Raw genomic sequence first — 16305 nt, 5'->3', positions numbered from 1 at the left:
AGCCTTCAGTGGCAGTCTTTTTAAACTAAAAACTTTTTATATCTTTTTATACTAAGAACTACGTGTATTTTATTTACAATAATCTTCCAGTACCTATCACCTATGTTAGACAGTCTGTCTCTGCTCTAAACCAATCCAGCAGTGTCACCATCACAGCAGAAGATGGAGGGCAAGAGGAAGAAGATGGACAGGACACGCCCAGATTCCTCCATATTGCCCCTTGAACCCCCATTCTAAATCCCCAAAATTCTACTTTTCCACCCTGTGACAAATTCACTGTCATCCTACTCAAACACCTGTGGCTTGTAAATCCTCACACAAAGTTAAAATCAAAGGCACAGGTGTCTTTGACTCCGTGCCAAGGTCTCTGAGCTCCCTGCCAGGGTCTCGAGTCATCCAGGGCAGCCAGAGGGATGTCCTGGGTTCCGACAGGTGACCAAGGTGGTTTTGGACACTTCCCTAGAAATACTCAAAAGCCATCTGCACACAGCCCTGAGTAATGTGCTCCCTCCTTGAGCAGGGAGGTTGGACTAGGTGCCTCCAGAGGTCCTTTCCAACCCTGCCCATCCTGTGATACTCAACAAAAGGCCAAAGTTGAATCTTCCTCAGCATCCCCAAGTGTAATTCGTATGTTGTTCAAACATATTTGCAATTACTTTTTCTGTAGAGATATTAATCTCTTTCATATTATTTACCACCATATTAGAAAAATCATTAGTGCCTGTAGACTGTTATGGAAATCAATATTTAATAAATTTGCAGCATAATGCACCCTTTTCACAGGCTCAGTTCCAGAGAGCTCCCCGCAACAAGTATTTAATCTCTGATGCCCACAGCTCATAATTCAACATCCATAGCACTGGCAAAACTATTTTTAATCAAAAATTGCTCTGCCTAAATGTTCAGAAAATTATTTTATTGTTAGACAAAAAAAATGGTCTTTCAGCAATAAATTCTGTTTCTTGGCTCAGAGACAAAACACTGCTAATTCATCACTGTTCGTATATGTCTGTAGACAGAAAACTTGCACTGGACTTCTGAGCCCTGCAAACCTCACCCAAATGCCAACATCTCTGGAGAATTACTCAAGGCTTGAGACAGGGTTGGCTTAGCAGGAAAGCTTATATGGGGAAGCTACCTAGACTATTCAATAATTGTTTAATAGGGAATGGCTTTATTCAGTGTGCAGTTGGGTAATCTGAATTCTAGTTCTGAATATCTCACAAGCACAGGAGAGAAGCTAAGTGGAGAAGTCCATTCCAAAAAAATGCAAAGAAAGGGGGTAAACATTCATGAAAGTTATACCATTCATGGTACCAGAAACAAACTATATGTGGGATTAAGGTTTTAGAGATCTAACCAAGCATCAGATGAAACAAAAAGAATTCAACACATCTTCTCCTCTACCAATACAAAACTACCTGAACTGAAAAAACCTGCACACCTTGACAGATTAGAGCCTCTTAGCAAGCAGGTTTTCAGGTTTAAATTTGGTTTAAAATGGCCCACATAACCTAAATTTAATTTTGGCATGGCTACATTTTGAGACCCTCCCTCCCTTCGCCAAAAGAAACTGAGCAAATCTCAGCATCACAGTCATCTCAGGCTGGGACAAACAAAGAACACTGTAGGTGGACACACTCAGTGTTCCAAGTTTCAGCTCCACATTATGATTTTTCCAGAAGCAAAGCTGGTTTAAGATATTGCCACATATCCCTTGAAGGCTAAAACAAAAATAAACAGGCCTGAAAACTAGAAAGTCACGCTAGAGTAGTGTGAAATGCAAGCAGCTGAAGAGCACAAACCTACAGAACTACAAGCAGCCTCGAGGCACAAGGCAAATAAAGACCTTTTCAAATTTCTCTGCCTGTGAAATACCACTGGAAGCCAAGACAGAGCAGGAGGAGCACTGCAGCCCAACCATCACAAGGCAGTGGATCTGAAAGGCTCCTGGAGGACAGAAGTGGATGAGAAGCAGGACTTCAATCTTTTGCAGAAGACACAATACATAAAATACAAAACACAGCAGTTTTGGGTGCCTGAGTATAATTCCAGATGCCTGGATATGCACAAAATCTCCGACACCTAAACCAAAATATGGGACCTTTCCACACACCAACACCAGTTTAATGCCACCACAGCTCAAACTCCCATTGAGCTATCTCAGAGAGCAGGAAATCAAACCACTAGTTAAAACCTTAAATGACAAAGCCCATCATTATGAAATGTAACAGCTATTTGTGGAGGGATTCAGAAAACAGCTGTTTAAAATGCAACTAAGAGAAAATGATATTTAAAACAAACAGAATGAGGGATTTGGCAGATAAAAATTGTAGTACAGCTTTCACATTGAGAGGCAGTGAGCTGGGATGTATCAATGGCATTCATTTGCAAAGGAACAGGTCAGTGAAGGGACCACTTGGCATTTTCCCCATGGAAACGTATTAAAACAGGGAAAAATACCAGGAAAAAGAAGCCTAAAGTTTTACACTTCAACAGCCAAGATCAATAATTTAAGAATGAAAAAGGTACATATTTTCTTCCCTAAAGGTACCAATGACTTTGGGTGCCTAACCTGGCATCCCTGAAAAGCCAAATTTTCAGGCAGTACCAAGTACCTGTATCTCAGTTAAAGCACATCCAGTAGATACCAAAAATCACAATTTACTTTAGAGAAATCTCAGCTAGAGGATTTCAAAGAAAAGCATCAAATTGCATCACAGTACTGCCTGACAGCTGTTATTATTGTACTGCCAACCAAAACCCCCATGCAGCTGATGTCAAAAAAAGACTATTATTATTCTTCTGCTTTTATTCAGATTGTTTCTGTACACAGAACAAAGCATTATCCGTACTCATTTTTTCCTTTCTTCCCCCCCATATACTTGCCCATTTCCCAGTATTTTTAACAGGCCACAGACAATTAATTTTAAAATGTATTCAATATGTGGATTAGTCTAAGATTGCCATTTGATATGAGTACAGTTTCTCCCAGCCTGGCTCTTTGACAAGCCATCACAGACTGTTTGTGCATGCAGGTATTTTCACACATTTTAAAATGTGTTACTGACTAGAGAAACTACTAATTTGAAGTCTGCTATAGTTCCTCTTGTCAATTAATTTCTCTTGCTAGTCTCTTTCACACTCCTTTAAATTAAGCAACAAACTTTAAAAAGAACCACAAATCCAAAATCTCTTGCAAAACATGAGTAACAGCTGCTTTTATAACTCTATTTCCTTGGCTATTTAAAAAAACAAAAATACCTGCCAGGAGAGCTGAGTTAACATTATGGGCCAATTGCACAGAAAGTTTAATTTTACAAGGCTATAAAAACAGCCCTACCAGTCTCCTCACAATCTGAGCTGTGTTCTCACATGCAGAAAAGCAGTACAGTTCAGCCTTTTAACAACAGTTCAGCTGTGGCCAAAGCCATTGCAATATATTAATTTAACTGTGGTCTGCTTCTTTAATGAGCAGTGAGGCTGGAGAGAGGAGCGGTCCTGTCCTGCTTGACTTTCTGCTTGGTTTAAGTGTGTTTTTGATTCAGAGGTGGATGCAGGACAACACAAGGCACCAGTCAGGCATCACAAGATTATCATAGTTCTGGGGCACTTCAGGATCAGCCTTCATCAAGAGCTGTACTTTGGCACAAGAGAAGAGTAGGAAGCTCCTTTTCTGTCAGAAGCTGATAACTCATTTCTCTTTGGCATGAACACAACAACAGGGTTGTGTTGTTGTGTTCATGCAATCCTCAAGCAGCTCTGTACTTCCTAGTGACTACTGTTAGCTTCAAGGCACAATTCAAGAGATGAGTCAGGAGTTTTAAAGCTCCTCACTCAAACTTTTATTCCCTGATATTGAATTTGCTCCTTCAGGGTCCAATACCCCAGATAAGATCCACTAGGCTGCACCAGCAAAACCCTTTCTGACTCCATCACCAAAGGCTATCAGCAAGTAAGGCACTCTCACTCTGAGTCTCCTCTGCCAGAAAGGTAAGAGGCAGCACAGCATGACCAGGGGATTTGTGTGTGGATACAGGACACTCCTCTCACCACACCAGCTTCAGCTGCTCAGTGGCAGTTCCACCTTCAGCTTACAGGCATCAGGGATGATGCTGCTCCCTGTGCTCCCTGTGCTGACCCAAAGCATCCCCTGAGCTGGACAGCTTGCTCCCCCCACTGGGTTTGCTGGCACTTCCACCAGGAAAAGAAAAAAAAATAGAATGCCAACTGATGACAAAATACCCCAGCCTTGTCTCTCCAGGTTATTAATTCCAGCTGCATTGTCTCAGGTGGAATTACACTCTAGTATATCACTGTCATTGTCACTGTCACAGCATTCAAATTATGTTAAGTATGGCATAAAACAAGCAAAAGCACAGAAGAAGCAGTGAAGCTCAGTAGCATTCCAACAGTTCTGCTGCTGGCAATCACAACCACGTGTTCACACCAGTGCAGTATGGATATCCTGTGCTTCATGTGCCTCAGAGACACCTTCCTTTCCTGTGGTGGAAGATCTAACATATTCCTGCTATACAGTCCAACAATTTATGGAGTCTGTGATAAACCACTGCATCATTTTTCAAGGTCCAAGAACTCTATAAGCTTGGTCAGTAAAATGTGCTAAGCCATAACTCATCCCCAAAAAAATGGTGATGGCAACTACAGAACTGCAGCTCTATTAACTCCTTTTTTTGTATGGATAAGTTTAGCTGAAAGCAATATTAGTGACAAATTGCAGCCTGGGGATATTTTCAGATCAAGGCAATAATGCTATGAGCTAGAATGATTTGCTTTAGTGCTGCTCTATAATGCTGCCAGTTCCCTCCAACTGGACACTAACTGCAGCCAGAGGCCACCTTGCTTAAAAAAATATCTAAAGAAATATTTTAGCACTAAACCTGTCTGGAGTAATAAAAAAAAAAAAAAAAAACCAGAGCATCCTTCCCAAGAAGGGGCACTGGGAAAGTGAAACTGGGTAAAAAGTTCAACAATTACATGATTCATGGCTGATGATGAGCTAGTGCCTGGGACCTGAAGGAGCTGGTTCCATGCCAGCACTCCTGAACCACACAGGTGGGAAGGAATCTCTGGAGGTCTCTAATCCAATCTCCTGCTCAAAGCAAGGTGCTCAGGGCTCTGCCCAGCAAGTCCAGAACACCAACAGCACAGATGTCACCCCTTCTCCAGGATCTGGTTCCTGAGTTTGATCAATTCATGGCAATTTTCCTGTTTTACCTAGCCAGAATTTCTCATGTCCCAACTTGTGCCTGCTGCCTCTTCTCCTGTCCCAGTGCACCCCTGAGGAGGGCTTGGTCCATGCTCCAGCTCTGACCACCTCAGAGGTCTTACTGGATTTGCTCCTGGTCCTTGTGCTGGGACAGGGACACCGAGCACTCAGGCTGGCAGAGGGGCAGGATTCCTTCCTTGCCCTCCCAGGGATGGGCAGAGGGGCAGGATTCCTGCCTTGCAATCACAGGGATGGGCAGAGGGGCAGGATTCCTGCCTTGCCCTCCCAGGGATGGGCAGAGGGGCAGGATTCCTGTCCTGCCCTCCCAGCATTCCAGCTGGCAGTGCTCAGGATGCAGTCACTCCTGACTCCTGGGCAGCCCTCTGCCTCCCTGAGCCCCCAGCTATTGGTAAAGGATACTGGACCACCAGCTGAGCCCAGAGGGACCCCACTAACAGCCAGACACCAATTTGAGCTCAGTGACCCAAACAATTCCCCACTGCTCCCTTATGCAACCCCCCTGTAACCAATTTGGCCATAAGGATGTCAGGATTTTCCTCCAGTGATACACAGGCTCATTCTCTGTGCCTCCTGCCTTCCTCAAAGCTCCTTAATGAACCATCCCTGCCTCCTCCTGGGATGGGACACTCCACACTGCTTTGAAAGAGAACCAGCAGCAGGATCTGAGGCACTGCAGAGATGGAAAGTGCCTGTCCCAGAGCAGGTGGAACTGAACCAGCTGGGAACAGCAGGCATCAGAGGAGCAGAAACCATCTGATGCCACAGCCAGTTGCAGGGAAAGAGAATTGTTTTGATCATATTCACCTTTTGAGATTTAGAGCAGTTTAGCTCCGGCAGAGGCTTCTTTCTTCCTACAGCATGAGGAAGAGTCATTCATACATTTCTAGCCTCTCCACTCTCCCTCAATTAACTCTCTCCTGTCAAGCCTGAACTTCCACTCTGACCTCCTCCTACTCCATGGCTCTGGAAAGTGTTTGTCCATTTTCCAGACAGGATCTGGAAGCCAAGCCCCCCTGCTTCTGGAGGGTGAGTAAAACCTCCAGCAGCAGCACCACAGGGATACACAGGGAAGTTAGGAGAGAATTCCTCACCCAAGACAACTGGTCCACTGCCTGCCCTGAGAGGAGACTACACAAAGTATTCAAAGGCAAGTCATTTATATTAAAACTTTTTTTCAGCCTTCCCTTCTAAAATCGACTTCAGTCTGCCTTAGAAACTCCCAATATACATTATCTCACACAATTTGACTGCTCTGGCTTCCACAGTGCACAGCAGGGCAGAGATTTCCAAGATCTCTCTTTCTTAAGAAGGATCAGGAACTTGGCTACAAGCAGACACTGTCTAGAAGCAGCTTTGAAGCCATTTGACCTCTGTAATTCTTCCTGAATTTACACGGATGACAAGGGTGGAATCTGTTCTGCCTCAGTTTTGCAAATGAGTACCCGGATCCACTGTTTCCAAGAGGTTTTAATAACTCCTACAGCAAACCATGTTTTATGTGAAAAATGTCAGGAAAGGAACTGAAAACCATTTGCCCACAGCATTTCAGAAGGAAAATGACATGGCAGCCTACCCTCTCCTCCTGTAAAGTGAATCATTAAAAAAAGGTAGGGAAAACACTCTTTGTTCCTGCCATGTAGCACAGGGTGGGCAGCACATGCTGTCACTGACAGTTCCTTTGCTTTCTTAGCACTTACTCTTGCCTTGCAATGAGATGTGAGGAAGAAAAATTATGTCTGAATTGCCTAGCATTCTTTGGATTTCTGCTTTAAATTGTTTTCTCAGTAGCCACTCTCCCATTCTGCAGGAAATACATAACAACCACCAAATCACCTCTTTTGTAAAACAGCACCCACTGCTGCTGCAGGAAGGGTGGGGAGGGGTTCCCAGGCACACAGGCAGGAGGAACAAAATCCACCACAGTTTTTTCCAATGCCAACAACCTTCAGTGCAGCAAACTTCAAACCAACAGAGCCTTCTCACAGAAAAGCAATGAATAATAACTATTCTGAATTTTAAAGGTGATCCAGGCAGTCCCACTAGGAAGACACAACACTTGAAGGGATTGTGTTGAGCATCTTCACACGAATGTAAATGTGGATTTCCAACAGAATTTCCCCTCCCTGGGGGCTCTGCAACTCCACCCATCCCAGCACAGCAAGGTCACTGTGATATTTTCTGAAAAATCCCTTCACCAGGATTTTTCTCCTGAGAAGCTGAGAAGCCTCAGAAAAGAAATGTAAACAATAATTATCTGATTGCTTGGAATGTGCTCTGGAGGTTGCTCACCAACAGGTGCATCTTTGAATGGTTCCATGTGAATTGCTTTTAATTAATGACCAATCCCAGTCCAGCTGTTGCAGACTCTGTGGTCAGTCACAAGCTTTTATTCTCATTCTTGTCCAGCCTTCTGATGCCTCCTTTCTCTTTCTTTAGTTTTAGTATACCATTTTCTTTTAATATAATATAATATCATAATATAATAAATCAGCCTTCTGAGAACTTGGAGTCAATTCTCATCTCTCACCTCATCCTAGGGACCCTCACAACAACACTGCAACACAGCAATTCTGGTGCACAGCACCACAGCAGCCACTCTGCTCCTGACATGACACCACCAAAACACCTGAGACAGCTAGAGAGAGAGAATAAAGCTTTCAGCCACCAGAACCCAGGGAGTTTTAAAGCCCATTCTTGCTCTACCATTGATCTGAGTGATGGCAGGGCACCACGGGGAAAGCAGCAGTCCAGGAGTCTCTGGCAGGGTCAGAAGGTCAGCGCAGAAAAGGGCTGCCCACCCTGTGACATACAGAGCAGCATCAAGGGTACACACCTGACCCTGCTCATCACAGAGCAGCATCAAGGGCACACTTCACCTCCAGGTGACCTTCATATCAAACCCATCTTTTCAGCCTCCTCTGAACAACCACCATCTCAATTCCAGCACTCTGGATCATTCAGCTCCCTCAAGCTTTCTTGTGTGAGCCTCTAGGCCTCCTGCATTTAGGTGCTGAAGCCCCATATATAATGCAATACATCATCAGATCTGCTCTCCTCTGCAATATTAATGCCAGCTCCCATGTTATTTCTCACCAGCCTGACTACCATGCATGTAAAATGTCCAAAGTAACTGGTGTTGGAAGAGCAACACAAAACATTAAGTCATCTAACGGGGGAAAAAAAGCATTGCCTTTCACTGGCAGTGCTGCTCAGAGCACATGGCAGGAAGCGTGTTTTACACCTCTAATGCACAGCACAGCAGGATAAATGCTAAAGTTGGAAACTGTAGCATTCAAAGTTAAAAAGTGCCAGAATTCAAGCTGCCTGAATAACACTAATTTGACCCTCCCATGTGTATAAGGTCTAGCATTATGCAACCAAAATGTTTCCCTTCATATTCTGTCTCACCAAGGGCACAGACTGGCTGGTGCTCACTCCACATGCTATTCCTTTTCCTTTCAAATGGCATATTATTCTGTTTGTTCTTCAGAGGGAAACCATAGCCTTATTTGTCACACATCATTCAAATCCCGTTCTAAAGGCAGAATTTTTATCTTGAAGATAAACAAGTTATCTTCCCTAATGACCCATGTGAGACAAGATAATAGCATTGCTGCTGGGCTGCAAATGGGAAATGAAAACAGGGAGATGTAAGTAAAATGCTTCCATTGCTTTTGGATGCCTTAACTGAGACTTCCAAGACATGATTTTCAGGAAATTTAGAAGTTACTATAAAGCACTTCATGGATACATCTACCCAGCACAGCTCAACCACTTGCAACCCTGTGCACAGCCCTCCATGGTCCCGGGTTTCTGTGGCTGAGATGACCCCTGCCTATGAGAAAGTCTCTTTTTTCCCAGCCCTGCGCTCGAAGGAGAACTCGAGATTCCTCAGCTCTGGTTTTCAGGGTTGTTTATTTTCTCTTATCTGTTCCATTCTCTCTCTGCCCTGCTGAGATCTGTCCAGCAGGTCGGGTTGTGGCACAGTCCCTGCCCTTGGGGTGGTGTTAACTTTTTATACTAAGAACTACGTGTGCTTTATTTACAATAATTTCCAATACCCATCACCTGTGTTAGACAGTCTGTCTGTGCTCTAAACCAATCCAGCAGTGTCACCATCACAGCAGAAGATGGAGGGCAAGAGGAAGAAGATGGACAGGACACGCCCAGATTCCTCCATATTGCCCCTTGAACCCCCATTCTAAATCCCCAAAATTCTCCTTTTTCACCCTGTGACAAATTCACTGTCATCCTACTCAAACACCTGTGGCTTGTAACTCTTCACACAAAGTTGGTAATTGTTTCCATGGGCTGAAATCAAAGGCACAGGTGTCTTTGACTCCGTGCCAAGGTCTCTGAGGCCCTTGCCAGGGGCTTGAGCCATCCAGGGCAGTCAGAGGGATGTCCTGGGTCCCGACACCATGGAAAGTTTAGTTAACCTGGGAATGCAAAGGCAGAGGAGTCTGGCAGCACTCCAGGAGAATGGAGAACTGCCTCAGCTGCTGAGGCTTCCTTCCTCACCCAATGGTTGTCCCACCCTTCTCCACCTTCATCAGCCCCTTTCTTCAGGCACAGCAGTGAACACATACAAGGCATTTATCCTGCCCTCTGCATACACCATGGTCCCTAACAAACATACCTTACACCCCAAAACTGTGCTCACCTTCAGATCACTGATAACTTGGATGTTTTTAGAAAGACACTTTTGAAAACTTCTGCAGCATCGGCTGAACACTCAGAGCATCACAGGAGGGATGACATTTCCTGCAAGAGGGTGACTTCTCAGACTCCAGCAAGGAGCAAGACCCTGAGCCAAGTCTTTAGACAGATCCTCCCCATTCACAGAGCAACATCAAGGGTAATTTCCCTGTCCTATTTTTCCTCTCCAATCTTGGTCTTCCAGTTTATATTCAGCCCCTTATGCCTCACTTGGTTTCTTTTCACCCCTTTCATCTGAATTCTTTCACATCAGAGCTACCCTGCTTCCAAAATACCTCATTCAGGCTCCCTGTCCGTGTGCCTCTCCCAGCTCTGTCTTCACTGGACAAGGGCCAGAGCAAAAAGGTTCCTCACTCTCCATCCTATCCCTTCCCAGAGTTCTGCCTCAGCTCCCAACACAGTCCACATTCCCTGTGTCCTTCAATGAATAATGTTGGAATGGCTTAGTAAAAACAAGTTAAAGGTAGGAAGAGAGGAAAATACTTTAAAAGGACAAAGCATTTGCTATTTTTATTCCAAGTGTCGTGGTGAGCATAATTATGCAAATTCAAAAAACTTGTCATAATTGACCTTTTCAAAACATGTGTGTCAATGGGCCTAACATACAATTCTTTGGTGAACCTTGAAATTTTTTAAAGGTCAGCAGCTCTAAAACTTAATTTCATTTAATCACTGAAGAACTTATTTAACACATAGCCATCACTAATCATCAAGGAAAAACAAACTTGCTTAGAAACAGGTAAAAATTTTGATGCATTGGACCAGCAAAACCTGTAGCTTTAAAAAGCTGTAAAAAAAGAAAAAAAAATTTAAAATGTTCTTGCTACAGAACCTAGCAGTTTAGTTATTGTTCTGAAAATTTAACAATGCCAAAATCCAAGGGTTCAGGTCCATCTGAAGCCCTGGAAGTAGATCTGGTAAATGGTCAGAAGTCACTACTGATTCAAACTAAGTTAATTCCAGCAGTGTGTAGAGTAAGTCTAAAATCTCATTGTGTTTAGATTCTCCAGGGCTTGGATGTCTCTTCTGAGCTACTGCTCCAAGAGCTGCCACAAATTTTTGTGCTCCTTTGGGGAAAACTGTTCTCCACCTTTAGAATCTCATTTGCAGCAACACAAACACCCTGCCCACCTCAAAAACTGGTTCTTTGTGAGAAAAGCTCACAGAGAGCCTGGCCCAACTCCTAGTAAAATGAAACTCCATGAAGATTTCTGAGACATCAGGACTGGTCAAGGAGGGATTTTGGACAGAACAGGCACAAAAAGAAAACCAAAACAGAAAAACCCCACGTTTTCACAAACACTCACAATCCCCAGAGCAGCCACTCTTATGCTCTATTATTTTTTATGCAGGAGTCAATTGAGAAATTTCAGGTTTTTGGTTTTTTTTTCTTCCAGGAAAGTCAAATATGATTTTACTCTACAACTAGGCAAAGCTGCCCTTAATTAGACCAGGAGCTACAACACAAAATACTGATGCATTCAAGGACAGAAATGACAGAACTATGGCTTTTACCAAGGGAATGAAACAATAAACACACAAACAGCTGAGGGCCAGACCAAACAGAATTAGTTGCCAGAGCACCAGAGAAGATAATGAATCTACAACAATTTATACCAGTGAAGGCAGCTTGTCCTTGAAGCTCAAGGACATTTTTTCACTCGACACCAAACCTTTTTTCTGGAATTTACATGCAGTACAAGCCTTCATTTCCTGACTTAAATCTTCTGCCCAGCAGCATCACGGTCTTTAGGATGAATGTCATTTTTTTCCATTGGTATCTACACTCTGAGAAATGTGTTGCTTGAACTGCTTCTTGTACAACAGATGGAAGGACATTCTAAAATATCAGATGGCTCCCTAACAGGCTCTTTGAAATTCAAATAAGGTTACATATCCTTCACCTCACCATACAAGACCACAACAGGGCTGATTACAGAAATACTAGCACAGGTCTGTGTCAAATCAATAACGTGACACGGTGTCAAGCTTATCAGAGGAGCTGAACTGTTTATTTTCATTTGGCACCTGCCTGCAGTGCCTGTCAGCACCAGGAACATTCCAGGAAGTCCCAAGCAGCCAACACAAGGACACCAAATATAGGGTGGGACACAGCAGCTGGAACTGTCCTGCCACAGTTTTTCCATTTTCATCCAAGGGGTGAACAAGCTGGGATCCATTTCTGGAGATAATGCAGTAGCACAGAGATTGTACAGCAGCCAGACAAACACCCTGTGTTAACTGACAGACCCAATTTGGCAGCTCTGCCCCCCACCCTTGTTCCAGGAGGTGATGCTGTCCCTTGGATGCACTGAAATCACTGCTTTGTCTTGGCAGAGAAAAACTTCAGCAGATAAGGGGCACTTTATGCAAGTGCAGAGCCCATGACACCAACTGAAGACCCAGCCTTTTAATGAAAAAGCAACTGCACATTCAATATTTCTGAGAATTCCAAGACTATCAGCTCCTCATGCTTCCAGTGGGAATGCACTTGCTCTGGAAAGAACAGCAGCTCTTTAGTGCTTTGCATGAATTCAAACCACGGCCTATTACTCACAGAGAACAAACCTGTTGTGTCACCCATCTGTAACAGCCATCTGGGACAGATGTTTTAAATGGAAACTGCAACAAGATTTAGGCTTCACTGACAACCTACCTTACATCTTGATCAGTTAGCCCTCAAAAACCCAATAAGAAATTATGGATCCCACCTGACAGAAGGAAGCAATACAGATACTTCCCACTGGTGTCCTCTCCTGATAAATCAACAGTCCAGAAAGCAGATCAGTGCTGTGCCTGCACATCCTACCCCATCCCACCCAATCCCTGCTGCTTGGAGAGCTAAAGCTCACTTGAATCTTTTATGGGCATGGAAATGACCATACATTATGTATGCAAAGTCAGACAGACTATTTGTTGCTCCCATTCACTTGCCACCAATAACCTTAGCTTCTTATGCCAAATAAATCACCCTTAAAACATGTTAATGATCAACAAACATAAACGTTCTTCATAAAATTCTGAAACAAAATTATTAGCTATTCACATCCAAGTTCTATATATTTCACTGCATGTCCATCTGGCAGACATCTGCATTATTTATTTGCTGTCACACTCAGTAAATTGATTTACTGGCATTTAAAGGTGTCATCTTTACTCATTACAATTTCAGAGATCACTCCAGCACTGCCAACACTGCACCAATGACCTGAGTTTCAACTTTTAATCTCTCCTAAGATTGAATTCCCCATACAAAGCAGTATATGAAGAGCCAGAGGAAACTGAAGAACTAAGGTGCTTTGATTTAAAGTTCATTGATCTATACAGGAACAATATGGTGAGAAAGTTAATTTAATGACTCAGGTGCAACATACACTTTTTTGAGCCCAAGGTAAACTTCAGAACTGGCAACACTGTGGTGCAGAATTAAGACATGTGGACTTGATAGACAAGAAAGAGGAATGAGACCACATCCTTGGAAAGGATTACTGCCCTGGAAAGTTTGGGGCAGATGTGGCCACATCACCTGTGTGCTCTCCAAGTGTGCTTCCCAGCTAGATCAGCAGCAGTGCCAGAGATCAGAACTCCATTCCTGCCCTGGAGATATTTCAGGCTGGCAAAAAGCAGCAGCCCCCTGCCTCACCCCAGCTGCTGGGGGGAACCTTTCAAACACAAACAGTACCCATCAGCTTGGAAAATGCATCAGAACACAAAAGACTCAGGGTGCTCTGGACTATATTCTGGGACACTAAGTGATAAGTGCAAGAGATTTTCACCACCTCCCCTCCTCTGACAGCCCCAGGCAGCACAGGAACCACACACTGCAGTGACCTGCAGCTCACAGCCATACACATACACATAACCACAGCCAAACCACAGGAGAAGCTGGAGTCTGATCATGCCTCACTAGAGAAAAACATAATTAAAACCATTAGGTTTGGAAAACTTCCAGCCCTATGAATCTGACAAAGACATTTATGATGATAGAGGAATAATAATGTCCAGTAAAATCCCTGTACATAAAAGCACTAAAAGTGTTTTACAGTCAAAAATCCAAGGAAAGAGAATTTTAAGTAAGTTAATATGCGTCTTCTATAGAAAAGGAGCAGCGTGACTTTTACATCTCATAAAGTGAAGCTTGACTTCACAGCTATCTGTATCCTATCACACTTTTCCTGTCAGACTAAACATCTCTTGTTTTGATGCAAACAGAGCAACTTCTCTTGCAGGGTATTTTTGATTAAAATGAACTCGAGACTTAAAAAAGAAGAGCCCAAGTCCTTCTGTGATAGCAAATTTCTGATGCTGCAATTCACTTTGCACTGCTGGGCTTCGAAGGATGCCCAGGATGAGAGGGAATTCATAACCCCCTCCACCAAGGGGGTGCATTACAGTAAAGCATACTGACATGCTTGCTCTTTTTATTCATCCATGCAGCAGGTTCTTACTTGAGGTAACATTAAGAGAAATGTTTCATTTACTTGAAAAGAAAAGAAAACAATTTCACAGTTTTTGGAGAAAACATTTGGCAGAGCGCTGCCATCTGCACCAATATTTGAAAACCAAGTCATTCAAACACTCATAATTTACTTAATCTTAGCAAGATATTTGAAAATTAGAGGCTTTTTATCACATATTCCAACCAAAGCAGCATCACTTTGCATATGGAGTATTAAATCCATCTGGAAAAGTGACACTCAAAACAACAATGCCTTTTCAAGCCCATACCACCTTGCTGTACCAGGCTCTTCATACATACTGAGCATATGATTTCCAAGAGTTGCTTTTGGGAAACAAGGGTAAGGGAAGACAAAATCTACAAAGAATGTTCAAATGGTGACCATAACAATTGTAAGGCTCTCAAAAGCACCCGTACTCAAGTGTTGTGATGACTTCCTGCAATTTCTCTTGTTTATTTTAAAATCAGGCTCAAGGGAGCAGCCTAGAACACCTTTCTTAAATAGGTTTGAGAGCTTTAAGAGGTTAAGAATTTCACAGCTGATTACACTGACAAATAATTCCAATTTTACATCAGTCTGAGCAGTAAGCAACATAAGAAAGGAATTTCCAACACACATGCACTGGAGTTGAAGCCTGTTTGGGATTGCACCTGTCAGAGCCCAGAAACTGGAGACAGACTGTGGCCACTTGTAGTTTATTTAAAGAAAACATCTTCTGTCACCGTTCTTCTCAGTCATCACCCTGGTTTTGTTTCAGTATTTGCTGTTTAAGCCTGGGAAAGGTGGAATGAAGACTTTGTCCATTTTAATTAAACAACACAGCTGCCCACTAAACCTTCTTGACTACAGCCCTCCTAACCACAATGCTTACAACACAGAACAACTTCCATTGTATCCTGAGCCTCCCTTGAACAGAACACCTGGAGCAGGCATCCAGGAAAGGGAGCAGAATGCAAGGAAAAGCTCCTGAAGTGATTCATTACCAAAGCAGTCAAAACCAAATACCAAGAGTACCCTTAAGCTTTATTGCAACAGATCAGTGACACACTCAGGGAAAGGCTTTGGGGAAAAAGGTCATTGCAAAGTCCCTCTGCAGAGCCTGGAAGTTTCTATTACCAGCCTGCCAGACCTTTACAGGCATTTGCTAGGATCTAGAAGACTACAGGCTTCAGAGCAAGGTGCTGCTGTGTGCTCTGAGCTGCTGAGCCAACCACAGGAGGGGCACTGTGAAGCACAAGTGAAAAAGAAATCCCAAGCTGACTTAAGGCCATTTGCTCCAGAAAAACAGTAGTTTCCAGGAAAATGCTCTAAACAGATGAATCTTACCCAGAGGCTGGATATGAACTGTTCATCCAAGAAATACTCAGCAATGAAAGATTAACATGCACTCTACTTTAGGGGCTTTGAACATAAAACTATCCTCCCACCTTCAAATCTACCTTCCTGAATTTCTTTGTGCAGAATATTTACAATGCTCACTTTCATTCTTAAGCAAACAGCAGAAAGAATATCTTCTTTGAGCAAACAGATGTGGACAGACTGCAGAAATTTGCCAAATATTGATTTTGTTAGGGATGAGCTTGAAATCTTCATCTTGTTTCAGTTTCATACTGAATGAACTTCTAGGTGATTTTTTAAAACAAATGTATTATACTGCATTAAAAGAAGTGAATTAAACTACTTCAGATAATGAACTGAAACACCTATGATAATTCAGTAATTGAGAGCAGTAGGAATTTATCCTTCAGGGTAAAACAGTACACTGGGGAAAATGATGTTTTCCTAAGAGGTTCTGTCTTGCTCAGGCAGGGCCACAGGCAGACACTGTGCCTGACTGGCCCAGATGTGGTTACTGCAGGATACAGCAAGTCAGCC

The 16305-nt window shown here is 43.2% G+C and overlaps 1 protein-coding gene across 3 annotated transcripts in view; it reads right to left on the bottom strand.

Annotated features, from left to right (window-relative positions):
- The window catches only part of TEDC1 (tubulin epsilon and delta complex 1), a 70647-nt gene that overhangs the window by 28635 nt on the left and 25707 nt on the right, over positions 1 to 16305 (bottom strand). The gene's annotated exons all lie outside the window — the stretch shown is intronic.

This window comes from Serinus canaria, chromosome 8 (genome assembly GCF_022539315.1).
Source record: "Serinus canaria isolate serCan28SL12 chromosome 8, serCan2020, whole genome shotgun sequence".
In the NCBI taxonomy this organism is placed as follows: Eukaryota; Metazoa; Chordata; class Aves; order Passeriformes; family Fringillidae; genus Serinus; species Serinus canaria.
Note: the sequence above shows the minus strand (reverse complement) of the source record. Positions and strands in the feature narration are given on the sequence as shown.